This window comes from Manacus vitellinus, unplaced genomic scaffold (assembly GCF_001715985.3).
Source record: "Manacus vitellinus isolate BGI_N305 unplaced genomic scaffold, ASM171598v3 scaffold_1_pilon, whole genome shotgun sequence".
In the NCBI taxonomy this organism is placed as follows: domain Eukaryota; kingdom Metazoa; phylum Chordata; class Aves; order Passeriformes; family Pipridae; genus Manacus; species Manacus vitellinus.
The window spans coordinates 1,416,193-1,444,008 of record NW_021939396.1 but is presented as its reverse complement, the minus strand read 5'-3'; the positions used below and the strand labels follow the sequence as shown (position 1 = coordinate 1,444,008).

The 27,816-nt window shown below is 48.5% G+C and overlaps 1 protein-coding gene across 4 annotated transcripts in view; it reads left to right on the top strand.

Annotated features, from left to right (window-relative positions):
• The first annotated feature begins 12,577 nt into the window (after positions 1-12,577).
• ADGRB1 (adhesion G protein-coupled receptor B1) overlaps positions 12,578-27,816 on the top strand; it is a 222,171-nt gene continuing 206,932 nt past the window's right edge. For 3 of the 4 annotated variants that reach the window (XM_029959417.1, XM_029959416.1, XM_029959415.1), the window contains exon 1: positions 12,578-13,269. The gene's annotated coding sequence lies outside the window, so the exon portion shown is untranslated. The remainder of the gene's footprint in view (positions 13,270-27,816) is intronic. The other variant, XM_029959414.1, reaches the window with a different exon arrangement.

The window sequence follows — 27,816 nt, the reverse complement described above, 5'->3', positions numbered from 1 at the left end:
GGTGGTCAGCACCAGAAGACAGACTGTTACCAGACTCTTAGTCCTTTTTACATCTGCTAATTATGCAGGCATCACCTTGTCTATAAAATTTTTGGTATGTGGTCACATTCTTGCAGGGACTTTTCCAACCATCCGTCCCTATCCTGAGCGCTTCTGGCTCTCTCAGCCTTGGAAAGGGAACCAGCTGTGGCCCAACCAGGGTCTATATCTAAAACAGCTTTTCACTAACTAGTTTGGCAATTTCCCTGTGTTTTTTTCTGCATTGGAGGCATTTCCACTGGGTACCCAACTCTCTGCATGTGCTTCACAGTTATATTTAGCCTGAAAGTATCTGACTCAACAAGTGAGACAGATTCAACCTTACAGATATGTATTATTCTGATGAAGGCAGACACTGAAGATTAGTAAAAAATCTATTGTTCCAAATTCCTTTGGAAATTGCTAAAAAAAACAACACAAACAAACAAACAAAAAAACCCAACAACAACAACAAAAAGAAAAAAACAAACAAAACAAACAAACAAACAAACAAAAACAGTTTTGTGGCTTAGTGTTGTGCTTGCTTAAAATTTCTGATTTGAGTTCCCATCTGGTTTAGTGATCAGTCCTTCCTTTTAAAAGTCAGTCCCTTGCAAGTAGAACCAGACATTTCTCCTTTCTGTGCTGGAAGTCACACGTGGACACCCTTTTAAACAGGCATTGGTGAATTTGTTCTTCATGGATTTGTCTAAATCTGTATCAATGGGAAGACATCCACTATGGAGAATAAGAGAGGTGCATCACCACCACCTACTTACCAGCTGTGCAGAGTTTCTGTGCCAGTAGGACCATATTTGCCCAAAAATAAGGTCATGCTCATGTGCACATGTGGGGCCACTGCTACAGCAAGGGCATTTCTTTGCCATTTGTGACTGTTTGAGGGTTTATTTTCTAACTGTGAAGCACAATCAGGTTTATGGTGCAAAAGGATGGAACAGAAATGTATCTGCTTCGAAAACAAAGCCCCCTGCTCTTCTGTCTTTATCAACATCTCTATCAGTCATGACCAGTGTTGCACAGGCTCTGAGCCCTCCTGGGGGAGTGTAGGAAACCCAGAGAATAAGTTTGGCATTGTTAAAATTGTGATATATTCTACGAATTTTTGTCCTGCCTGTGCCCTCCTTCAGCAGAGCTTCAAGGAAGACAGAGCAGAAGGGGAGTCTTTGCCCCAAAACCTTTACAATGTGCAGTGTTTGACAGCATTAAATGGCTTCAACACCATCACACTTGTAAAAACATTATAGCTGTGCTATTGGACTAAATATTTTACGGACACAGGGAAAGACACGGTGACTTCCAAGTTTTCCATGCAACTTGAAGTAAATCAGCTTACTAAGGAAAAAGAAAGTGGAGTCAGGGAAGGAATATGCAGCTGTATTGAGTAGGATGTTCTGAGTCTCCTCCAATTATTTCAAGTCATTCCTACACTCCTGTGAAGTTGCTGATTTGGGGAGTTTGAACATCCCTGGAGATCCTTTATTCCCATTTCACCAAACCTTTACAGGCTCCTGGGCTTCTCTGGCAGGGTTGCATTGGAGTCAGTGATAAAGTCATAGAATCTTGGAATTATTAAGGTTGGGAAAGATCTACAAGATCATCAAGTTCGTAGGAGTTGAAGGGAAACTGATGTGGTTGCTGGGACAAAACATCCAGAAATGAGTGTTCTCATGTGCCTACACAGCAGTAAGTGCAGAAAACTAAGGCTGTGCCTGGCAAAGGTGTGTGAAAAATTTCTGTGTCCCTTGAAATGGGACATATTTCTCACTCTCTGCTCCAAATAAAAAAATTCAAGTGACAAGTTTCTCATGTCTCCAGCACCAATGGGTACCTGAGAATGGGCTTCAACCTGTTCTGTTGATCCCAGACTTACACCTGTGGATCTGGTCCCCACCCTCAGGCATTCTCTGTAATCCTGTGAGACTTTTGTGTGGTGAGGAATGGGAAGACAAGGAAGGAAATCAGCAATATCTGATTGTAAATGTGGGGTTTTATGTAAAAGCACTATTATTAGAAGGAAAACAAACAAACAACAAACAAGCCTGGTTCATTGTATTCTAAATGAGCCTTTTAATAGACTGGCTTTCTCCAGTGGAAGTCTAAAAGGAATTTATAAAGGGGAAAAGGACAGATTTAATCAGCACATGGGATTTTAGGTTGTCTTGCCAAGTCTGATCAAGGTGAGGCAGGACTGGAGACACAGCTGGGAATGGCTCCAGGGTCATTTGCTCCATCACCACACTTCTGGACCATGATTGTTCTCTCTGCCTTCATCTCCTCAGCTCCATGATTTCCAGAGCACATAAATAGCAGCCTTTCCCTGAATAAATGGTTCTAATGTGCCTCTTGGATTGCCTTCCAAATTTTCCAGCAGGCTCCAAAGGCTGTGTCTAAACTCAAAGCCTCTCTAACCAGAGTGGGAGATGGTTCCTAGAGTTTGTGGCCTCCCTGGGTATGGTGGAAAATGTTCTTGAGTATAAATGGTCTTGCTTTCCACTGAAGTACATAATGAAAATAAAGAGTTAGATTTCACTCAAACTCCACCAATTGCCTTCATTTCTAGCTGTAAAGTGGCCTATAAATCTTGAGGGTCATTCAAAATAAAAAAAAAAAAACAAAACAAAACAAAAGAGAAAATACCATACAGCATTGCATTGCTTGCAGATTTTCAGGTTAACACGACTTGACTGTGTCTCTTAAGCTTATTTAAACATTTAATTTTGTTTTCTTGTTCTGTCCCCGAGTACATATGGATTTCACAGAGGTTTAACAGGACAGAAGAAAGTTCCTCGTAATTGAAACAGGCTTTATGCACGTCAGGATGTTTTGTTCAACACTCTGAGGGAGAAAAACATGTTCTTTCTGTCTAAAGTGACTTAATTTCAGATTAAAGGGAACAGCTGTGAGAAGGGAGACAAGTCTTCCTTGGAAAAGCATCACCAACAGAACTGTTGCTGAAATCCGTTCAAAGGGAATAATCCTGAAACTTTATGTTTGATAATCCAGAGAAAACAGAGAAGGACTCATGCAGCATAAATCATAAAATTATAGAAACATGGAATCACAGAATCACAGAATCATACAATCATAGAATGGTTTGGGTTGGAAGATCATCAAGATCATCTACTTCCATGGGCAGGGACACCTTCCACTATCCCAGGTTGCTCCAAGCTCTGTCCAACCTGGCCCGGAACACTTCCAGGGATGGAGGAATCCACAACCTCTCTGGGCAACCTGTTTCCGTGTCTCAACACCTTTCTAGTAAAGAATTTCTTCCTAATATCTGATTTAAACCTAACCTCCTTCAGTTTAAGACCATTTCCATTGTCTTATCACTCCTTGCCCTTGTCCCAAGTCCCTCTGCATCTCTCTTGGAGCCCCTTTAGGCACTGGAAGGGGCTCTAAGGTCTTCCTGGAGCCTTCTCTTCTCCAGGCTGAACACTTCCAGCTCTCCCAGCCTGGCTCCAGAGCAGGGGGTGCTCCAGCTCTCTGATCAACTCAGTGGCCTCCTCTGGGCTCGTCCCAACAAGTTGATGTCCCTCCTGTGCTGGGAAGCCCAGAGCTGGATGCAGCACTCCAGGTGGGATCTCAGCAGAGCAGAGTAGAAAAGGAGAATCCCCTCCCTCACCCGCTGCCCACTCTGCTTTGGGTGCAGCCCAGGACACGGGTCTTTGCATTTACAAATGTCACTGGAGCTGCAGAAGTTCTGAACTTTGCTGGAAGCCTTTGCAGAGCATTTGTGAGCACGTGGAGCACTGAGGGATGAGCTGTGTGCTGGTACCACATGGCCCCACAGCCAGGCTTGTCTCAGCTGCTCTCAGTGATTTATGGTAGGAGACTTGGTAAGCCAACTGATAAATGATTCCTCCATTATCATAAACAGACATGGCCCAGCATAGATTATAACTACAGCTGAGAAAAAACAGCAAAACAAAAAGCAAAACAAACAAACAAAACCAAAAACAACAAAACAAAACAAACAGAAAAACCACAAAAAGCCAACCAACCAACCAACAACAACAAAACCAAAACAAAAACCACAAGCAAAAAAAAAAAACCAAACAAAATCCAAAAGCCCAAACAAACACAAAAAACAACAACAACAACAAAACAAACACAAAGGTCACAAGGCTGAGTTTGAGTGAATGGTTTATTTAATCTTAATTTTTTTTTCTTATTTTACTCAGGATTAATCCCACCTTCCACTGAAGGGCTTCCAAGGTAGCTTCAATAAGCTCTACATTTCGGGATAAATATGTTTTACATATGTTTATGTCAAGTGATCTACACAACCAGAGGATCAGCCTTTGATTTCAGGATGTTTGGGTGAAACAAAGTTGTTGGAAAACCACAGATTTTCATTCATGTGAGAATCAAAGGAACACATCCTGAAAGGGGCTGAGCACTCACCAACTCCATTGGTTTCCGTGGGAGCCGGGTAGCACTTGGTCTTCCAAGAATTAGGCTTGGGAGATGATTTGAAATGTTTCAATCTGAAAAATGAGGTTGTAAACCACTAATGTGTGAAATTTTGCAGTTTTGGTTTGGGTTTTTTTTGCTTATGTCTTCTGACATCAGTGAAGAGCTGACTTGGGTCCTTGTATGTAAATAAATCAAGTGGAGTTCAGTCCCTGGGTGTTGGGAACATGGGGGAAAGAAGATGATTGTGGTGGGCTGACCCTGGCTGGGGAGCAGGTGCCCATCAAAGGCACTTTTTCACTCCCCTCAGCTGGACAGGGGAGAGAAAATATAAGGAAATGCTCATGTGTTGGGATAAAGGCAGGGAGAGATCCCTCACCAGTTACTGTCATGGGCAAAACACACTCAACTTGGGAAATTATTTTATTACCAATTAAATTGGAGTAGGGCAATGAGAAATAAATACAAATCTTCTTTAAAAATCTTCCCCTTCACCTTCACTCTTGATTTTCTCTTCTCCACTGTGGGCATCCATGAGCTGCAGGGGCACAGCTGCCTCACCACAGGCTGCAGGGGAATTCCTGCTCCAGCACCTGGAGCACCTCCTGCCCCTCCTTCTTCACTCACCTGGGTATTTTCAGGGCTGTTTCTCTCCCATCTTCTCTCTTAGGTTGGAGTTATACGCATCTTTTTTTCCCCCTCCACCTTCTTAAATCTTAAATCCCAGTGGGTGCTGGCACAGATGCTGGTGGGCTTGGCTGTGCCCAGTGGTGATTCCATCATGGAGCTGGTTGGCACTGACTCCTTTTGACATGGGAGAAGCTCCCAGAAGCCTTTCATAGGAGCCCACCCCCCACTACCAAAAGCTTGCCAGGCAAACTCAACTCAACAACCCACAGATCTGGTCATTTACTGGCTGGGATTATTTATAAATTCCTGTTGGAGGTACCACCTTTTAGTGGGCTCATTGGCTGTGTGGAATTTTAAATGTGGAAGGAGGGAGTGTTTCTGATGAAGACTTTTTTTCTTTTTTTTTTTTTTTTTTTCTCCTGTTCAAAGTGTTTTTATTTAACTTCAGGTGTAAGAGTCATTTCTCTTGCTGCAAGAGGGGAGAAGATGTGAGTTTGCCCCAGCTCTGGCCAGAAGCATCAGTTGGTCTGATGCAGCACCAGTACTTCAGTTATTAAAAAGCTTCAATTAATAAAAAGCTTTGATTAATAAAGTCCCTTCACTGTGTTGCTCTGATAAACCAAATACCAAGCAGGAAGAGAAAGAAACTTGCTATTAGTTGCATATTCCTTCCATAGGGTTCTTAGCTTTGTCTTTGGGCAGAAGTATCAGTTCACTGATATTAGACATCAGTGTGTGAAAGTGTTTTTCTATAAGAAGGAGAAAAGAAGGGGAAAAAAAAGTCTCAAACATTATTGCTTAAATATTATTTTGAATTTTTAAAGCTAACCTAGTGATACTAAAGCAATAGAAAAGGGGGAATGTGTATTGAAATCAAAATGTTTTGACTGGCCTGAACTAAACTCCCATTCACGTGCCCAGTTGCTGCTTTGTGAAAGTGATCCTGGAATTTTGAGCTCATTTCAGGCTTTTGTGACAGTCACTTGAGGTATCTACAGCTTCTTCTTCCAGTATGGAAAATTGTTTTCTTGTTCAACTCTCCAGGTATCATCCCTGTGAAAGGGGATAGACAATCCTATACAGCACAGAGGGATTTTGCATTTCAAGCTCTGTCTGCCAAGTGCTCAGGCAAGGAGGCTTTTCTTGCTTCCTCCATTGATTTAGGATTCGCATTCTGAGCGCGTTGTAACTACAAGGAAATGAAATTCTCTCGCTTTCTGCTAAAATAAGAAGATTTACTCGGGGAAACAACTCTGTAAATACCACGTACTGCCATCTATGGCTCTGCTCGGGAAGCACATCGGCCGGGAGAGCCCTGCAAATGAAGCTGCTTTACAGTGACAGAGGAACCTTTTGTTCTGACCGAGGCTTTAACCAAATGGTTCCAAGCTTCCAACAGCTGTTGTGGGAAGATGAAGTTCCCGGGGGAGGGGAATCCCAGTCCATCCCACTCCTATCGGTTTGGTGCCAGGGTCAGCAAGAGATGCTCAGAGCATGGAGAGGGGTTGCAAGTCGGCAGGGAAGCACCTGAAGAGCGGCACAAAGGAATTCCAGCCATTCCAGATGGGAAATTGGCTTCCTCAGTGATCCAATTTAAATGCCTCTAACTCTAAAACCTGCAAGATGGGGAATAAACAAGAGGAGTTAGAGATGGGCACAAGCCTGCAGGGCTGTGATCTTACTGGCATCATGGAGATGTGGTGGGATGGTTCCTGTGACTGGATTAGGATGAATCCTGTGACTGGAGTGTTGGAATGGAAGGATTGCAGGCTCTTTAGGAAGGACAGGCACAGGAGATGAGGAGGGGGTGTCACCCTGGATGTCAGTGACCAGCTGGAGCACACCGAGCTCCTTTTGGGATAGAGGAGGAGCTGAAGGAGAGTTTATGGGTCAGGATTAAGGGAGGGCAGGGACAGGTGACAGTAGAGTGGGGGGCTGCTGCAGGCCACCCAACCAGGAGGATCTATGGGGCTTTGAAAAACCTGGGCTAGTGGAAGGTGTCCCTGCCCATGAGGTGGGGTTGGAACAAGATGATCTTGAAGGTCCCTTCCAACCCAAACCATTCTGTGACTGTGTGAAATGATGCTGTAATTATCATTACCGTTGCTATTTTTACAAGTTGTTCAGCACTTTCTCTCCTGTAAATAAAGTTTCTGAACAAGGATGAGGAAGAGATGAGCAGTTGTTAGAGAAATTCCCTTTATGTGGCCATTTGGTTTTGTCTTCACTGGCAATGGTGTCACACTGGGCCAAAAGTGCACTTTGCTTTTACCTTCACACTCTTGGTCCTCAGCCTCTGGTTCCTGGATCTTCACCAGCTTTTGGCCTTGCCACAGGAGGAGGAATCCTTCTCCCTCCGTAGTCTGGCCAGAAGTGATGTGTAAAGCTCCTGTGATCCCCACAGGAGTGTGTGAGTCAGGGAATGGACATGTGGAAGAGATGGGGGGTAGAGGTAAAGGAAGCTGGAGCCACAGTGACTGTAGATGGTCATTGTGGAATGGGAAGGCAGCAGAAAGGTGTCATGAACATCTCCACCCCTTCTGTTCCTAGTCAGGGAGTGAGGAAAGATAAAAGCTCAGGATCAGTTCAAAGCTCTGGAAAAAGAGAATTGTGAATATTTAGGCTTGGGGCTCCATCACTCCTTCCTGCTGCCAGAGACAGCACCACAAATGCTTTCAGGGGTGGGTTTTATCCTCTCCCCTTGATGATCCCAGAGCTTTGGAACTCTGGTGAGTGGCTTCTTCACCAACATTCCAGTCACTCATCCAAGCTCCATCCACCGTCTCTGGCCATGACTGTGTGTGCTGGTGCTTGTCCCCCTCATTAGGACTCTTCTTTTGGGCTCCATAAAGTTGTCCCCTGACCCTGGTGTGCAAAGCAGGCTGGTTAAGGGAGTGGGCTGGAGTTAGGGTTTTCCATGCTGTCACTTAGGAAGCTGGGACTGCTGCCCTGCCTCACTTTACAAGTCTAGAAAATGGGCTTAATGCTAAATTCCCATTTTAGGAGAAGCCTCTTTGCAAGTTGTCCAAGAATGAAGGACTTTGAGCCAAGACACTCCTTGAACACAGAAAATTTTTTCACTTAATAGGTACAACCCATGTGAGGAGGAACAGGACTTTCCTCCCTTGCCCTTAGAAGAGGCTGTGATTGCTGGGTTTGACATGTGATGATGTGAACCTTAACACTCCTGAGCAGCTCCTGCCAGCAGAAACCACAGTTGGTAACAGGAATGAAAAGTCATTAGAAATATGTATAAAAAATTGATGACAACAACAAAAACAACAACAAAAGTGAGGTGGAAATGACAAGCCAGTGAAAGGGGGGAATAGGAAAATCCCCTTCAAGTCCTGTGTAAAGCTGACTTATTCCATGTTACCCTTCAGCAGAAGGATGTGACTGGCTGGAAATTTGAAATGTTTAAGCAGATCTTTAACCAGACACAATGCAAGGTGCTATAGATGTAAACACAGTGGTATCTGTTGCTGGAGGGGAAGTAAACTGATTACTTACAAGCTGTCCTCCTTTGCAGTTATCCTCTTCAAACACATCCTCTGGGAATCCCAGGCATTCCCTTTTTTTTTTTTTCTTGCCATCCTCATTTAAACCTCCAGTGGCTGGAGTTGCCCCTGGAAGGAGGGGGCTCCTCCAACAAACTGAACTCAGTTTCTCTGCATTGGAATTGTGCTTCCAGCAGATTTTAGGGGCAGATATATTATTCCAATGGCACTACAATCCTACCTTTCCAAAGTGAGAGGTGGGAGGACAGAGTTAACAAACCTAAACCAGCTCTGAACAGTTTCCAGCCCAAACAGACTATTTTCATCTATAGAAGGTGCTTCAAAAGAAGGTAGAAAAATGGGGCAGATAGAAAATGTTTTTCTCTCTTTCATGCCTCCCTCATGTACTTTGTAGTCTGAGACCCACTTAGGCCCCCGAAGCAGCTTAATCCTTGTCCCAAAATCTCTTTGCAGATTCCCAGAGGTGCTGCATTTATCCATGGAAATTCCCATCCCATTTTTTGCTCTTGACCAGTGTTGCCTCTGACAACAAGAGGCATTTTCTGTGTAATAAGTGTGTTCTAAATTCAAAGTGTTTGTAAGGGTAGAGAGTTTGTTTATCTCTATTGAGTTTGCTGGGGGGGGGGGTGACAGAGGGAAGTGGAAAATTACAGCTGGATCCAACTCAAGCTTTTCAATCTCCAAAACCCAGACAGAAAACAGACCATGGACAAAGGCCACAGAGCAGAGAAGAGAATGATAGCTGTCTCTTGTGTTTTTGGACAGCAAAGCCAGTGTTTGTCATAAAACCCACCCAGCACCTCTCCAAATGCTGTCATGGGTGGGTTGGCCTTACAGAACCATCAAGATGGTCTGGGGATGGTGTGTCCCAGAAGCTGTTGGGCCTTCTAATCCCTGCTTTTGCTATTCCTGTCTGCTTCTCTTTCCTCTGGGAATGACACTGGAAGGTCCCGGTGGTGCATTGAGTAACTTCAGGAGTCATCACACCATGTTGTGATGGGACAGAGGTTGCCAGTTTGGGATGAGCTGAGGCCTTTTGGTCATTTCTGCACAGTTTCAAGCAAAACAGGGCAGGGATCTCTGTTCTAAGTCTTTCTGTGTCACAAATAAATCATACAGCTGGGCAGAGTGGTCCCAGCAAGGCCCCTCCATGAGGAGCAGGGGAGACAACCATGAAAAAAAGGTGTCCTTATATGTGTTGTTTTAAGAGTACGGACTGTTCTCCCTGTGGATTCCACGCTTTGGTTGTTTTGGCAGGATGGAAGGAAGGGTATATGTCTCCCCAAAGGCAGATTTCTAGGAGACCCGATGTTTTGAGAGCATCTCTTGCTCTATGAACAGATTTCTTTGCTCTCCAGATATCCTACAGGAGTGAACTTCACAGATCCCTGTGCATTGTGGTGAAGTTATTTCCTCTTCATCCCTTCACAGATGTGCAAAACCAGAGAGAAAAGGTGAGTTATTGCATTTGATTACCTCAACCCATTGCAGACCCCAAATCCTCACATGTCCTGTTCAGTGTTGCAGCTCACCCTCAGTTCTCCCCGGAGGGCACACAGTGAGAAATGAGGAGCTCAGGCCTGTCTTCTCTTCATTTTTAAGGTTTGGGTCATGTCTACCCTTTTGTTAAGTGAGGGTCTGGGGATTCACAAACTTCTCTACTTAGGCCTGGAAAGAAATGGGCTGCAGGGACATTTTTCAGCATCTGTGGACAACACTCTCAGGCACGTGGTGGGATTCCTGGGGTTGTCCTGTGCAGGGCCAGGAGCTGCACTTGAGGATCCCTGTGGGTCCCTTCCAGCTCAGGATATTCTATGATTTTATGATCCATTGTATTGAGTACAGCTCCCCATTCCCACAAAGATGTGTTTTCCATCACTCCCCATTGCAGCAATGGGAACTGAAAATGGGGTTTAGTTTTTTCAGGGGCACTTTCTGGCACTTCTTCCTCGTGCTGAGCTTCTTTGCCCTGCAACACAGGAGAGATTCCCAGCTGCACCTTGCTCTGTCTGGCCTCTCCAACCACAAGACAGGGAAGGTGAGCGCCCCTCATTCCCCCCACCACCCCAAAAGCAAGGCAGAGCTGCCCCACGGGGCTCACAGGGGCAGAACACATTTCTTAGACTCTTTTTCCCAAGCACTCCGTGTTTCCCTCCAAAGCTTTCCCCTCTCCTGTTTGCACCTGCCAGGGCTGGAGAGAGAGAGAGAGAAGCTGGAGAAATAGAGAAGAAATCCCTGGGGGCCTCGGAGGCGCAGGGAACCTTCTTGCAAGAAAACAAACTCCCGAAAGGCTGGAGAGAGAAAGGGAGAGATTTCCATTCGGAGCATGCACGGCGCTAATCCAGCATAGCCGCCTGTCGGCTAAAAACACGCATTTCAGGCCCCAGCTGCCCCTTTGCTCCAGTCCCTGCTTAACTGGAGATGTCACAGATGCCTTTGGCCGGCGATGCTGCAGTGCCGGCTGGGGATGAGGAGAGGCTGGTTCGCTGCGCTCCACCACAGCCAGGGCTTGCTGCTCAGCTCCCCTGCAGGAAGGATTTTCTCATTCCCCGCGAAGTTTTTTAGGGATACGAGAGGTTTGAAGGTGTGGAAACGGGGGTAAAAGGGCTGGATGACGTGAAGGGAAGGGAGGAAAGGGAAAGAAGGCCGAGGGAAGGGGGTGGAGGTGCCCTGGAGAGTCCCTGTGAGGAGAAATGGGGTGCTCTTCACCCTCTCTAAGACAGAGGGATAAAGGCTGATGGCAGATGGGATCTTCACCTCTGCCCCTCGGGAAGGTCTGTGCCCCTCCTCTGTTGGGAAGCAGCAGCCCCGGACAGGGAGGGAGGTGGTTTTGTCAGGGAAAGGGGGTGGTTTCCCCCTTTTGGAGTAGAAAAGGTTAAAGACAAGGGGCAGGTCCTGAAGTCTGACAAGATTCTGAAGACCCCCAGCTCTTCCCCCCTTCTCGAGCCTTATCCCTCTCCCCTCCACTCCCTTCTCAGACCCCCTCCTCTGCTCGGGAGGCTCCTCATTCCCGGGAACCTTCCCTGGGCTGTAAAGCCGGAGGCAGCAGCTTTAGCCCAAAGCTGCTGGGATGCAGCCTGAGCCTTTCACCCCAGCCCATCTCCTCCTCCTCCATCTGCTCAAACTTTCCCTCCCCCCTCCCCTTCTTCTACCCCTGGGGCGTTACATGGATGTGATATCCCCCTCACCTCATTCTCCCAATATTTTGGGTTAATGGAGCAAGGAATTGGGGAGGATGCCAGGAGAGAGGTTAAAATCAAATAATTAGGAAAGGGTTAACGGCTGTTGTCGTCTCCTGCCCTGGTGCAAAGCCACGGCCAAACCGGGGTGCTGGGGGAGGTCCCCCCATCACCGCCCTCCCCCTCATCACCCCCCCGCCTGCCGGGCTGAGGGGCTGGGGGACCCACTGCCCGGTGGTCCCCGCCGCCCTGTCCCGTGTCCCGTCCCTCCGCAGGCTGTGAGCTCCGGGGAGGCTCCGGGGGGCGGGGGAGAGCCCCCCAGCCCCGCTGTCCCCGGCGGTACCCCGGCAGCGCCGAGCCGCGTCTCTGCGCATCCCTCTGCGGGCGAGCGGCACCTCTTCGCGCCGAACCTCCGCAGGTTTTTTGGGGAGCGGGGAGGGGAGCAAAGCCCTCGCCATCCTCACCACCACCTTCCCGGCTCCCTCTTCACCTCCTGGCTCCCCGCTTAGGGCTAAGCTGTCCCGGGGAGGCTGCGCTGCCTGGGCTCCAGCGCGCTCCGGCTGTCGCTGGGCTCCTCTGCTCCATCCATCCATCCATCCATCCATCCATCCATCCTGTAGGCTAGCGGAGCATGCCCGATGCGATACCGTGTCAGTTCGGGTCCTTGCCTATAGCTGCCTGTTTTACAAAGCTCCGATCCGTGCGTGTGCGTGTGTATGTGTGTGTGCATTTCATCCCTCCCTCCTATCCCTCCCTCCCTCCCTCTCTCTCTCTCTCTCTCACTCTAATGTGTGATCTGGAAAGCTTATAAAAGCCTGATGTAATCCTTAATGCAGCCCCTGGCTACAAAGACTGGATCTAGTTTCACAGAGAGAGATTCAGAAGCAGAATTTAAAAAAAGAAAAAGAAAAAGAAAAAAAAAAAGAAAAGTGGGGGGAGAAGAGAGAGAAAGAAGGAAAAGCAGACGAGTGGATTTTAAACAAACATATCTTTCTGAAGAAGACCATTCTCGCTCCTCGCTGCTGGGAAAGCTACTCTGAACCCTGCTGTATAATTTTTTTTTTTTCCAAAGGAGAAGACTTGATTGTCTGCTTGGATCTAATGATTTACTGGCTTTTAACTGCGTTTTCCCTCTCTCCTAAGGATTCCTCAAAAAACGGCTTAATTATTTTCGGCTTTTCTCTTCTACCTGCCTGTCTGCAGAGACACCAAAGGTTCTCCCTTCCTTTCCCTCCCCACCCCCATTTCTTTTAGGATTTTTCCCCCCTTTTCCCTTTAATAGATACATATATATATATATAAATGTGTATGTATATATATATGTAGAGGCGAGAGTGGAGGAAGAGGAGGGAGGGAGAGCTCTGCCATCCTTTGGACTTCACGCGCTGCCCAATGTTGGGCTGGTTACCCCTGGATATGTTGCTGGTTTCCATTTGGAATTTGACAAAGGGAAGAAGGAGGATATAAAACCTGGGGAGCTCGGCAAGGTAAGGGGCTCCCGGCCACCCTTCCTTCTTCAACGGAGGGTAGGGAGAAAGGGAACGCGACTTCTCCGGGCTGCGCTTTGCCTGGAGCGCGGGGGGGGGGGTGTCTGTCTCCATCCCCAGGGGAGGCAGGGATGGGGGCAGCGCTGGGGACCCCTTCTTCTACTTTTACCCCTGGAAACAGCACCCGGAGGGTGCTTTCGTCCCCTCAGCTCTGCAATTTGGACGGATAGAGCATAATCATTCCCTGACATGGGAAGTTTTAACTTTTGTGCATGCGGGTCCTGTGGGCAAACATCAAGCGGTGAAGGAAAATATTGATGTCTGCAGGATGCGGAGGGGGAAATGCAGTCGTGTCCTGGGGAAAGCAGCTGGGGATTGGATTGGGTTTTTTTGGGGGGGAAGGCAACGAGGAGAGGGAAGAGGAGCGGGGGATCGCGGCAGGAGAGCTGCAGAGCCAGCCGGGGCTGAACTGCAAAGTGCTGTGAAGCCGCGGTGCCTTCGCGGGCAGCCCTGGGGTCCGGGACTCCTCAGCCTGCAATGTTGGCAAACAAAGTCTCGGAAGGACAGGCAGCTGCCTGCCCCGGGCGTGAATCTGCCCTTATCACAGCTTCTCGCCTTCCCCTTTTTCCTTGGAGAGGTGGTGGGAGGGTGAAGGGTCTTTTTTTGCTTCGCCGCTTGTGTGGCTCCTACCCGGCGCTGGAGGCAACGGCTGGGGAGGGGTGAGCGCCTGATGTGCCCCCCCAAATGCCATTTATCAGCACTTTGCTTCACACGGGAGGAGAAAATGAGCCTTTAGCCTGTGTAGGGCTCGGAGTACGGCACAGACACACAGACACACACATGCTGCTCCCGGAGCTGTGCTCCTGGGGGATGCTGGCACCCAGGCACAGCTTAGCCTTTCTTTGAGGATGGGGAGGAGGGTGGCGAGAGAAGGAGTCTCCATCAGGGATGCGTAATTACAAAGCATCTTGTTCTGAATCACCCTGTGTGGGAATGAATCGCAAAATTTGTCTCTCCCTCTTCCCCCACCGCCCCCTTCCCTTTCACGGCCTGACATTCGCTGATGGAGGGTGGCTGTTGATGCATCTTCAGACTTTCACAGAGAGGTGTTTCAGCCATGGCTTTGCCAAGGCTGGAAGGAAAAGAGGAAAAACGGGATGGAGGGGATCAGGTGGATGTTTCAAAGGGACTTTTCAGCCTGGTTGTGGCCCCGGTCCTGGCTGAGAGCAGCAGTGCTCCCCGAATCGAAGGCTCGGGTTTCAGATCAACTCCGCCAGGTCCCTTCGGTTGTGACTCACACTCAGGTCCCCGATCCTGCCCTGGCCACGGGAACAACCCCTGTGAATCCGTTGCACAGACAGGAGATGGTAGGGAAGGGAGCATCAAGGCAAGGTCAAAGGGATGGAGGGCAAAAAGACACCCCCCCTTCCATCCCTGACCACTCCATCCCTTCGGAGCCGGGGCTTTCCAAGGCTCAGGCTCAACCCACCTCCAGCACCGGGTCTGGCGAGTGCCAGGGCCAGCTGACAGCTGATGGCTGAGGGAGGAGGAAGAGGAGGAGGGGAAGGAGGGGGCTGAGGAAGAGCGGAGCTACTTCGACAGATGCCCAAACCTGCCTGTGCGGCAGAGCGAGAATCGCAGCGTCTCCAAAGCCTCCCTGGGAAGGAGCCAGGGGCGCTCCGGGCTCGGGGGCACCTCCCCAGCCCCGTTACCTGTTGATTAGCGACAGGTTTGCTCTCACCTGACCGTGCAAAGCCTGAGGGAAGCCGGGAGGGATGAGCCCCCGGCACTCGGCGGAGTTGCCCGATGACCTCCGCGGCGGAGCGGGGAGGGCTGTGTGTTAATGGTGATGACTCTGCTTTGGCTGGTGCTGAAATATCTGTATTATCTATTATCAGCTGGGAGACGAGGCTGGAGGCTTCGCAGAGCTGGGATCTCATCCAAAGTCCGGGCTGCTAAAGGAAACAAACAACTCCCCATGCATATTAAGTGGGTCCCTAATTAATTAATGACTCATTAACCTGGGTCCCACAGTCCTTGCTGTGCGGGAGACCTCTCCGAGGAAGAGGAAGGAGGTCTCAGGGAAGAGCCAGGGAGGTTTTTACCCTGGGAGGGTGCTGAGGAATTGCACCAGCCAAGCCGCACTGCCGGGGGACAGGGTGGGCACGGCGCTGAGCCAGGCAGAGGACAGGCAGAGGGCTGAGCAGGCAGGACACCCTCTCTGAGGGTGCTCAGAGGGGCATGGGGAGCACGGGGGTGCTGAGGCAGGGGGAATAGGGGACCTCCATGTTCTGTGTGATCTAGAGGGGTCAGGGTGCAGCATCGCTTCTGCTGTGGAGGGAGAAGGGGAAGGCCAGAAGGAAACTGGATGGGGTAAAGGCACAGGTAGGGCAGGAGCAGGACCCCTGGCCCTTCCCATAGCACTTTGGATGGTGTTGCAGAGCCCTGGGAGGAGGGATAGGGGCTTGGAGCCCCTCATAACCGACCACTGAAGGTGAAAAGGCTCAGGGAAGGACTGGCTGCAAAGTGCAGGGGTTTTCTAGTTATGAATTTTCTCTACCTCTCTTCTCCTTACACGGGGGAAACTGAGGCAGGTCCGTGTGCCAGACCCCATACCCTGGCTGGGAAACGTGTGTGTGGGGAGACACACCTGATCTCCAATCAGACCTCAAGGAGCAGCCACAGGCACCCTCCACGGTGGGGGGAGCACCCCCCCCATCCCACTGTTTTGGCACACCAGGGAGACCTGCAACACTCTCTGCCCCACAGGCCCTCAGAGGTGGTCTGGGACAGTCACACAGCCCTTCCCTCCCTTACATTACCCCACAGACTCCTTTTTCAACCACCCTAAACTCAATGACACCCCCTCCCAACACACACACACACACATGCACGCTCTCCATCCTTCCCACAGCATCGGGACCGTTCCCGCTGGAACCGCGGGGGCGGGAGAGGCTGGGAAAGGATGTGGGGGCATCTCAACCTGGTGTCAGGGTCCCCTCCACACCTCCCCCCTGCCCATCCGCGGTACCGGGGGGGCTGTCGGGGGCGGTCGGGGCTTGCGGCGAGCGGCGGGGAGGTGGCGCTCGCAGCCCGGCTATCGCCGCTCGCCGCCCCCGGAGCGCTCGGATGCTCGGCACAGCCCGTGGAGCGCTGCTCCCCCTTATCCCCTCCCCCAAAAAAAAACCAAACCAAAAACACCCCACCTGCACGGTTGGGACTCGCAAGAAGCGCTGCCTCACACCCCGCACCCGAAACACGCCACCCACGGGGGTTTATGTCTCACTCTCTAGCATCACCTTCCCGTGGACTTTTTGCCCCCCTCCCCCCGTGTTTTTTTTACCACACTCCCCCACGTTTCATCCTCCCTCTTCTCCCCAATTTCAACATCGTTGTGAAAATAGAGGCTCGTTGAGCTTCCACGGGCTCTCCATGGGAGTGCAAGTGGGGTGAGCAGCTCTGTTACCCCCGTGCCCAGGATTGAGAGGGGGCAGCCCCCAGCTCCAAGGGCTTGCTGAGGGTCTTCACACCATCCCTTGCTCCGTACAAGCGGGGGAAAAGGTTGCCCGAGCACTCTGCTCCTGCGAGTCCACCCATAGTGGGATCGTGCCCCATCATCTCTCCTGGGAAGGGGAGATGATGGAAGGGATTCCCGCAGTGACTGTGCGGCTACAGATGGCTTTTCTTTGCCCCTTTTTAGAGGGAGGGAGAGGGGAAAGCAGCGTGTTCGTAGATCCAGATTCACCTTCTCCCGTAGCTCGAGTGCAGCACGCAGGAAATCCCCTGCCATCGATACCTGTTGCCGGGGATCAGCTCGGCTCATTAATTAGCTCCAGGAAACCTGCGCCGGTAAACAAATGAGTCAAAGCTTTTCTCCGGGGCTGATCCCGGGCTCGCAGTGCACCGGTTGCCACCTTTCTAGGAGAGGTGCAAAGAGAGAGGAGTATTTTCTTCAAGATGGATGACAGGCTGTCTCTGGAACGAGCTCGCCTCCTCCCCTTGGAGAAAATTCCCATCCCCAAGCGAGCCTTCCAAGGGAAGGGAGATGGCACCTGGCCTGGGGGTTTGCAGAGGAGTCTTGGTGTCACAGCACATGTCAGAACGGCTCCGTGTGGCTGCAGAGAAAGTCCCCATCACATCCCAGTGTTCACCTTTCACAGGATGCTCCCGTGTCCTTCTCATGGTTCCTTCCCCAAGTTCCCTGGGCTCTCTGCTTGCCTGAGGTTTGCAAAAGGTGCTGAGATTAAAGAGGGCAGGAGGGTGGTGCTTGTGCTCGGGTGAAACTTGGCCAAGAGTTAAGTTGCTGGAGGGAGTTGCTGTCCATCCATATATTTGGGTGGCGTAGGGATTTGGGGTCTGAAGCACAGGAAGAAAGGGGCTGGGGCACTGTTTTCTCAGCCAAGGTGGGGATAGGAGGGATGTCTTCCAGGGAAAACAGCGTTTCGCTGTTCCATCTGCACTGGAGAGGCAGGAGCTCCTTTTGATTTGAGATGCACTCCTTTCCTTTACATTAAATATTAGGAAGAAATTCATCCCTGTGAGAGGGGTGAGGCACTGGAATGGGTTACCCAGAGAAGCTGTGGCTGCCCCATCCCTGGAATTGTTCAAGGCCAGGTTGGACAGGGCTTGGAGCAACCTGGGATAGTGGAAGGTGTCCCTGTCCATGGCAGGGGGTGGAATGAGATGAGCTTTAAGGTTCCTTCCCACCCAAACCATTCTGTAACTCTATGATTCATGTATGGCCCCCTAAGATCCCAAATCCATAGGGACAAGCCCTCTAAGTCCCAAATCACTACAACAGGGAGCTGTGCCAACCCTCATTTCTCCAAGTCAGGGCCAGCACAGATGTTATCCTGGTCTTCAGCATCCTCCAGCATCCCAGTGTTGGAGGTTCCATCTGCCTTGTAACCCTTCTTAATGTTCCTTCTGCCCAAAAGGCAATTCTTCCAGAGCCCCACACCATCCCTGACCCAATATTGGTTGCATTTTATTAGAACATAAGAAACTATCAACTGGAAGCCAAACTTGTCTTTTGGAGAGCAATTTGGCAGGGCAGCCCACGGGGAGAGAGTAATTCCCTCTCTCTTACATGCACTCCATGTGATATTTGGCTCTTTAATACAGTTTGCAGGGTGCTGAGGCTACAAAACACAACAATAAAAAAGAATAAGGGAAAGGAAAATGAGCAGTAAATGAAGTCCCTTCAGAACATCCATTTATCGTCACATCTTGGGCTTAGAAATTCCTTGCGGTGCTTCTTGGAGCGAGGGGTTTGTATTAGTCTGATTATGCTGAGATAATCTGTCATGTTGCTCCAGGAAGCTCTGAGGGAAGAGGGGGAAAAAAAAAAAGAAAAAAAAAAAGGAAAGGAAAGATAATATTTTAAATCAGAGGGCTGCTAGATTGGTGACTCTGTCTGGCAGACACACATCACTGCCCCCTTTATGAAAATTTAAATTGGTTACCTCTGTCAGAGAAAATGAGAGATTTGCTGATTTTAATTTGTTGGAGCAAAACACCCCCTGCCAATGTTATCAGAATTAAACCAGGGATGGTTTCCTACTCTCCTTCTCCTACTCCCTCTGCATTTTTTTCTGAAATATCCCTTCATAAAACATTGATTAAGGAGTGACCAGCTGGTGACACATGAGCTGTTGAAAAGGCAGGCTCTGTGTTGTTGGTGCCCTGCCTTATCCCTGGGACAAGGAGGATCAGGGAAAGCAAACGGGATCTGGGGGAAGAACGGACAGAGCCCTTGTAAGAAAATCTAGGAAGGAAGGAAAACTACCTGTTTGGAGTAGCTGGGGGTAAAAATGGAAGCAGATGGGTATAATCTTATGTGATGCACTGTGTGCTGGCTGAAGTGCACACATGCAGCAAAATATATAAAATATACAAAATCCTCCTTCCAGTGAGCATCAGATTTTAAGTTGTTGGTTTACTCCAGGTAGAGCTGCTGCTTTCTGACTTGATTTGTCCTGAGAGAAGGACACAGGAATCCTGCATATGTTTGGGGCACCATTTTGTGCAAACCATGTGCATGTACCAGTAGATATCATTGCCAGCTCTTTCTCTGAACATCTAGTTTTTTTGGTCAGAGGCAGGTCTTGTGATACCTCATGCTGTGATTTCAGCACTCCCACCTGCATGCTCACCTTGTCAGCTGCCTGTTTACAGGTTGGCTTTGCTAGATGGAGGTGTTCCCTCAGTTTTTGGAGCTCAGCTGGCCTGGAGCAAAGTCCTTGCTGTTTGCAAAATGTCTCTTTTCTTTCTTCCCTCTGTCAGTTATTAGGAATATCCCATCCCTGGCAGATGTACCTATTCCATATTCATTGAGAGTTAGCAGAGCTCTCTCTCTCTAAATGCATTTGGGATAGGGGTCATGATATCCATGCTAAAATAGATTTGGAGCCAAAACTCTTTGTCCAATCTGTGCTCCTGTCTTCTTGTGGATGATCATTTAATTCTCCAGCTCTACAAACCACTGGAAGTTTGGTGTCCCCAACATATAACTCCATAGCTTGATTTTAAAAGCTGCAATTCCCACTATGGACCAAGGACATCCTCACAGGGCTGATCTCATCCACTGCCAAGCCCCGTGGCTCAGGCCAGGGGGTCAGGTCACAGTTAATTAAGACATTGGTCCCTCTGCACTTGGGTGTTCTCATTTGTGAAATGGAAATGCCTGGATTCCTCCTTCCCAGGGGGGCTCTGTGCCAACATTCAACTGCATGTGGTCAAACAACATTTCCTTTGGAATTCTGAGATGAAGGACACCAGCTAAGCACCAAGAATGAATTATTCTTCTTGTGCCTTGACTGTGAGTGCATGTCCACCCTTAAATCTTCCTTCTGTGTCATATTTTCTTGTCCTTTCTCAGTCTTTATTTTCTTGAAGCCTCTCCAGAGCCAAGGCTTTGGAAGTATGAAAATCTCCTGTACCTGCCTTGGATTCGCTCTGGATTAAACAGGAGACCTTGTATAATACTGCAGAATGGCCCTCTGTGTAGTCCAGCACTCATTGACATGCAAATGGATTAATCCTGGGGTGGGAGTCTGGCTGAAACTGGATGTTGTTGAGCAGGAATCTAACAATGGCCATCTTCTGGAAACAAATATCTGCTGGTTCCTGCAAATGAAAGTCGATACACCTTCAGCAGGAAATCTGTCCCGGTGGGGTCTTTTATATTGAGAGCCCTGTTGGTAGATTTATTCATTGTGCAGGTCCTGTTCCCTTAACAAGTCAGTTATTCATTGGCCATTGCTTGAGGGTGTGTGGAATTTATGGTCATAGTCCTGTAATCAGATATTTTGTTATAGAGGGCTTCGGCACCGTAGAAGGTTTGAATAAATCAGTATGCAGCAAAAATTGATCCTCTCACAATCTATTTCTGGACTCATCTCCTGCTTTAGGAGTGTTTTCTCCCTTCTGGAACCACATTATTAAAGCCTTTGCATGTCTGTGCTGTGGTCAGCTCTACCAAAGCTATGCATTAGTGCATGTGTGCAGACAGACACACACTTAGGTGTGTTTTCTGGGCCCGATTTTTATTCTGAGATTCTTGAGACAACATGCTGTTGCCATTTCCCAGCCAAAAAAAAAAAAAAACAAACCAAAAAACCCCCAGTTTTTCTCAATCACCTGACTTCAGCATCTGTAGGTTGGAAAGAACTGCTTGAAAAGGCTTTAATCAGTGAAGAAAGAGAAATCAGATTTTGAGTAGCTGCATTGGTGCCTTAAGTACTAAAGAGCTTGGCCCTCTAATCTCCACTTCTCAGATGTTGTTCTACAATCTGATCAGCTCTATTGAGCTGAAACAAGGGTTAATTGCTAACAAAATGCTCCACACTTTTGTGCATACAAAGGAAGGGGCAAGGGTGAGCACCTTGCTTTTTTGGAGCTTATTACGATCTTGCTGTGTGCAGGTGATGGCCAGGGAATTTGTTTCTTGCATGTGCCCCAAGAATACCTCTCTATGAGGATAAAATTCCAGCAGAGCCTCTGATTTTTATGGCAGAAATCGGGGATGAGAGGAGAGGAAAGTCTCTGTAACCTAGCAGCCTGTGCAGCCACTGTCTCTTAGGTCGTTGGTGATGTTAAATGTGTAAATGTCAATGAACCTCTTCCCTGAGCAGGGCTGAGCTGTCTTGGCACTTCCACTTGGGATGGAGCTTGGCAGTGATATGGTTAGTCAGTGGTCAGACATGCTGCCTGCCTTGCAAGTGTTGCCTGAGGCACAGCATCTTTCCAGGGAAACTCTGATGGCTCCAGGGGTGGGTTTTGATTTAAGGAGAACGCATGACAAAGGACATTTGGTGCCTGGTCTGCTCTGGTGAGTGCAGCCAGCCCAGAGGAGTGTGAGGCTGTGATAAGGAGCGTGGAGATTGTGCTCACAGAGCATGTGGGCAGGCAAACAAGCGGGTGTTTATGGGAGAAGCCATATATGGGATGTACATGGGAGAGGCCTCTGAGTTGCCCACACCTCAGTAGAATCATTCAATGTCCTGAGTTGGAAGGGACACACAAGGATCATCAAGTCCAACACAGGACAATCCCTAGAATCCCACCATGTTCCTGAGAGCGTTGTCCAAACACTTCTACAACTCTGGCAGCCTTGGTGCTGTGCCCACTGCCCTGGGGAGCCTGTTCAGTGCCCAACCACCCTCTGGGGGAAGAACCATTTCCTAATATACAACCTAAACTTCCTCTGACACAGCTTCAGACCATTCCCTCAGGTCCTGTCCCTGGACACAGCACTGGCCTTCCAATCGCCCCTTTTAGCACTTGCAGGTCAGTCATGAGGGTAAATGCAGGAATAACCAAATAGTGAATGCACATTTGCTACATATCCTGAATACTTAAAAAAATAACAGGGACAATGTCAAATACTGCCTGTCCTGTGGGACTTGCTGCTTCCTGCCAGCTTGGGGTTCTTAGGTATGTTAACAGGGATGGCAGTGCTGTCAGGACTTCCAGATTCTCCAGATGGAGATGATTCTACTACCAGCAGGAGAGATGGTGACAGGCAGAAGAGCAGCAAGGCTGGGAGGGCAGGGGGGAAGCTGGGAGAGATCCCAGCAAAATACTCATTAGCTGAGGGATCCGGTTAAGTGGGGTGAGTGGAAATGCCAGGAAGGCATCCTTTGCTGTGAGAGCTGACATTTGTGGATGTACCCGAGGTATCCCTCAGGGAAAAGACAACTGCCTGTCATTTGGGAAGTGCCTTCAGGCATGGAAATGTCACTGGAAGTGGTATTCAGTCCAAACATGCTCTACTAAAACTGGGAAATATTGTGAGGTGGACTTGAGCAGGTGATTTCAGGGTGTTCCTTTCAACCTCAAGCATCTGTGATCTTGTGATGAGACACAAGTGCTGCAGATTTTGATGCCCTTACTGGGCACAGCTGCCCTCAGGAGCTGCCTGTACATGGTGAGCTGGAGGCCTTCAGGGTATTTAAAGGTGTCCTGAGAAAAGCACTGAAGGCTCTTCTGCAGGACAAATTCCAGGGTGGGACTATGTGACAACCCCCTTTGGGGTGTCCTTCTCAGAAAGGAGGAAATATGGTTGAGGTTGGGGGCTGAAATCTAAGGTCATGATGTGTTTTGAGTAAGAGAAAAACCTTTTGTTACTTCATGAGACAGCTTTACCACCCCTCAGAAGTAGAGACCCTCCTTCCCCTGTGTTGGGAGAAAGCCCTGGATTGACTTCCTGTTGACTGGATCCCAGTTTTCTAGACAGGGTCTTTCTTGGTAAGTCCATATCCCTGCATCTCCATGGGGTCTTACACTGATTTTTTGGCAGGGCTGTGGCCAGTGGCAATGCTGCCACATTTCTTTGATCAGAAACACGCACACACCTTGCCCTGAGATGAGATGCCGACATTCTTTTATTCCCATCACTGAAGCCTTTCTGTGAATAACTTCTTCTGTTGTCCTGGGTAAAGCCTTGGCTTGTTCTGCAGTCAGGGGAATTTTCTGGGATGAGGAAAGCAGGGATCCTCCACCACAAGCTGAAACAGCTCCTTCCTTGTTCTGTGCTGCTGATGGCTGGTGGGTCCCTCCCTTGCTTGGTCGGGCTTTTGACTTCTCATTAGCAGCAATGATCTTCACAAAAGGACTCTTGAGACCATCCAACACCTTCGAGTATGATGTGGGATGTGCTGGGCATGAGAGATATGGCTGGTAAAGCCAATCATGATTCCTAACAGCTCCCAGCAAGTACAAGGAGTATTTGTTGGGTTGGAGCTCATCTTAAAAGGTTCAGGGAACTGAAACAACTTTCTCTTCCCTGTCTTGAGTAGGTCTTAAATGTGTTTATGGAACTCATCACATTTGTGTGGGGAGGGGAATATGGGACAAAGCGCTGCTTTTTCTCACCTCCCTTCCCTTGCCCAACAGGGTGGTTGGATGTAAATAGGACACGACTCTTCCCAGTGCTGGAGCTGGGTCACCAGGCTCTGCCTTTGTGCAGGTGACAGTGCTGGGGTGTGACAGGAAAACTGGTGCTAAATACAACTTCCTTGCCCAGCTAAACCCCTCAGATGCTCCCCACCTTGGGGCTGCCTTTCACGGGGACCCAAAACTCTCCCTGCAACCTCCTGCTCCCATAAATGCCATTTATGAGCTGCGAGGTGCCTGGCACGGCACAACCCCATGCTTATTAAAGCCCCAGCCTCCCACCTCAAATTACAACCCAAATGCTGTGTTTGTTCCCCACTCAGTGCCATCCCTCAGAGGGTTTCTTTCAGTGCTAAGCCCTTTTGAAGTTGCTCTTGATTACAGAGAAGGGAGTGTAATCTCCCCGAGGGAGTTGTTTGTAGCTGGGGAGTGGGGTGGAGGGAGGGTAATCAATCACCCCAATGCAAATGTCAGAGATGGAGTTGGGAATCAGGGGTGCTGCTCAGCCCTGCCTTCCACTCAGTGCCCCGTCCTGCCACTCAGATGTCCTGCTCTGAAAGTGTTGGCCTGATGACTGCTGCAACTCCTCAGACAGTTAGAGAAGGAGGATATCAAAGGGGTTTTTAGCTGTGCAAATTGGCTTCTGGTCTGGAAGATGATTTTGGTGGTTTAATTATTCTGTCCAGTCACCCAGCCCTCACCAAACACTGGCAGCTGGCACTCTGCCTGAACCCTAATTTTCCCTGCTTTTGTGGCAACTTCTCTGACTGTTTCCTGGGTCATCAACGGAGTGAATCATTTAAAATTATCGTGCTTTATTTCTTCCCAAATTATTGATCACTGCCGTCTGGTGTCTCTGAGTTTTTCTTGATGAGCCCTTTTGGGTTCACAATACTCAAGCACCATGAGTTGGACAGTCCTGAATTTGGGCATGGCCAATGTAGAGCTCCTGAGCACAGAGGCAGCTCCTTGGTCTATGGCTTAGATGAATATTTCCATGAATTAGGTGGAAAGTGAATTGTTGGCAGGCATGAGATCAACACCTGCCGGTCTTGGGATCTTGCTACACCTCCAGCTCAGCCCTTTTCCTCTGTGAAGCTCCTGGACAGCTGTTACTCCCTTGAACTGTTTCTTTGAAGCCTTTCCTAGGTATTTTCACCCTCAGGAAAATTTGGATCAGGGTTAGGGAAGTTGGTCCTCTTGGATACGATGGGGTCCAACTCTTAGTTGGTACCTCCCGGTATCACTGTGGCAGAAACAGCGATGGGGGGAGAGCTCCAGGCTGACAAAAAGCTGGTGTGCAAGCAACTGAATTTTAGAATCATGGAATCATTAAGGTTGGGAAAGACCTTTGAGATTACCAGTTCCAACAATCTCTGTGGAAAATCCAAATGCACTTTCAGGACTTGAAATTGTCTAGGGGTTTATTTATTCACTAGTTTATTTGGAGACGAGGACTCTGGCTGGTGGGTCTTGTCCTCCAGATGTTCTTGACTTGATCCTTGACCTTGACTGCAGGTCCTAGATGGCTGCAGTACTTGGAATTTGCCAAATATTAACCATAAATAGCTTTGAAATGGTAACAGCACAAAGCCTGGCATGGTAGAGAGAATTAGCAGGTGGAGGACACCAACCCAGCCCAGCTCCTGCTGATTAATGGCTGCTTCCCTTTATTTCATAGGGTCTGTAGGGAAGATTTCAAAAGTTATCGAGGCTCCACAAAATATTAACTATTCTTCCTCTTTTAGAGTAAAATCTTTAACACTGGGAAATATTCAAACTGAGAGAATAGTGAGGAAGCCTGGGTAGGTAAGATGCCTTTGTTGGCACTATGGGGGCTTGTAGGGGCACTGACTGAGTCTGAGCACTGTTGTGCTTTGCAAAATCAACTGTTTTTAAGATATCTTTCTTAATTAAGGAGTGGAGGTGGGTTTCACCTGGGCACTATTAAAACTTCTTTTCTTCTAGTTAATCCTTGCAGCTACTTTGATATTCCAGCATCTCTAGTGTGTAGGGCTCTGGATCCCTGCAGATCAATGAAATATCACATAATTGTTAATCAGCAATACATGTCAGGGCATGTTCTTTTACTAAGTGACACGGTGCAAGTTGTTGCCACAGGACTAAGTTCTCTCCATCTCCCCACCTGGGGGTTAGTCTTGATCCTAAGGTCTATTAGCAATAATCCCTGGCCCATATTGTCCCCTGGATAGTGCTTGGTGTTATCTGGGTAACAAATCCCTGGTGGGAATGGTCATCATAGAATCATAGAGTATCCTGAGTTGGAAGGGATCCACAAGGATCATCAAGTCCAGCTCCTGGGACTGTCCCTCAGATGAGTCCTAAGACTGAGCCCTGTCCCTGTGGAGTCCAACAGTAAAATTGCAGATAAAAAATGTCACTGCTAAGTGAAATAATACTAATAAATGGTATGTGAGCAGGAGAAAAAGAAAAGCCAAAATGAAAAGAAAGCCACTGGCATCAGTGTCCAGGTACAGTGGAGTGGGGCATCTCTCATGTCTCCAGCATAAAGTTGACCCATCTGGGCTGCTCTCCTGAGTCTGATCTTGCTGTTTCATAGAATTATGGAATCGTTAATGCTGGAAAAGACCTCTAAGATCATCAAGCCCAACCACCAACCCAGAACCACCACCATGTTCACCATTAAACTTTGTCCTCAAGTGCCATATCCATGTGTTTTTTGAACACTTCCAGGAATGGTGACTCCACTCCCTCCCTGGGCAGTCTGTTCCAGTGCTTAACAACCTTTACAGTGAAAAATCAAAAAATCCTAATATCAAACCTAAACCTAATCTAAAAGTCTGATGGATGTTCGTGGCTCACAGGGCAACACCAGCCCAGTGCACACAGAGAAGAGACACAACCTGGCAGTGCTTTTTTTTTTGGTCCAAGTTTCAGTGACTTTCAATATCTGGGAAGTCTCTTGGCTCCTCCTTTGCACCACTTCTCAGTAGTAATGAGGTAACACTCCACTGACTTCCCTGAGCATCTGTTTCATCCCTGGCATGGGGGAAGTGATTTTCCTCACTGCTGTGCTGACTGGAAGTGGAGCAGCTTCAATCCTGGGTTATGTTCCTTGGAGCACTGAGTCTCCTGCAGGCTCAGGGAGCCTTTATCCATGAACACCAACCTGTAACCCAGCAGTGGCTTCAAACCCTATTTTATTCTGAGGCAAAACCTGATAATTTCTGGCCATTCAAAAGCATTCAGGAACATCCTAAATTGTGTCCTCTGGGCTGGGTTACAATGTCAAGTCTTTTGTATTTCAGCTTCTCCTGTATTATTATTGGAGCAGAGGGATGGAGGCACTACATGAGTAATCAGGTTCTTCCATCCCTTTTTTCTCCACCATGATGGCGTTTTGCTGAACCCCAGGGTACTTTCCAATCCTCTCTCCATCTTGTGCTGGAGTTAGGGCTTGGTAAACTAAACAGGGATAGGACCCAGATCCAAAAACTGCCCTGCATTTGTGCAGATAGTTTAATTTTTAGAAATGTTTTTAGAACAGTTTTTTTCATCTCCACTCAGGCAGCCCTTTCCCATCCCAAAACTGGTCATGGTTCAGAGGAGAATTTGTCCAGGGACTGTTCCCAGCAGAGACATGAGTCACCTTCTTTTGGCAGGGAAAGGGGTGAAATTCCCAGCTCTCCAGTTACTCTGTGTTAATTTTAAATCAAACAGCAGCCCCAGGGCTGAGCTGGGTGGGGGCTCCTCTCTGTGCTATAACATCCCCCTGCTACAATGCACCTTTACAGCTCCATAGATCACTGGGTAAAACTCACATTTAATTCTATAGTAAGGTCACTTTTTTAGTTAAAAGGGACAGAATGGATTTAATTTACAAGCCTCTCCAACTTTATGGCTTGCATTTAGAGTTATATCTATTATGTAGTGCCAAACACGTATTATAAAAATTGATTCCCCCCTTTCTCCTCTCCAGATTTGCTGTGTCAGGAGGATTCTGATGCCCCTCCTGTTTGCTCCAAGCCCACAGATAGACTGAGGTAGATCTGAACGTCAGGGATGACATCTGTGACTGCAAAGTGCAGGTTTATAGGGAATGGAACTGGCCCAGATCTATTCCTGGGTGTTCGGGAAGGAACGTGGTTTCTGCCACGATGCAGGATA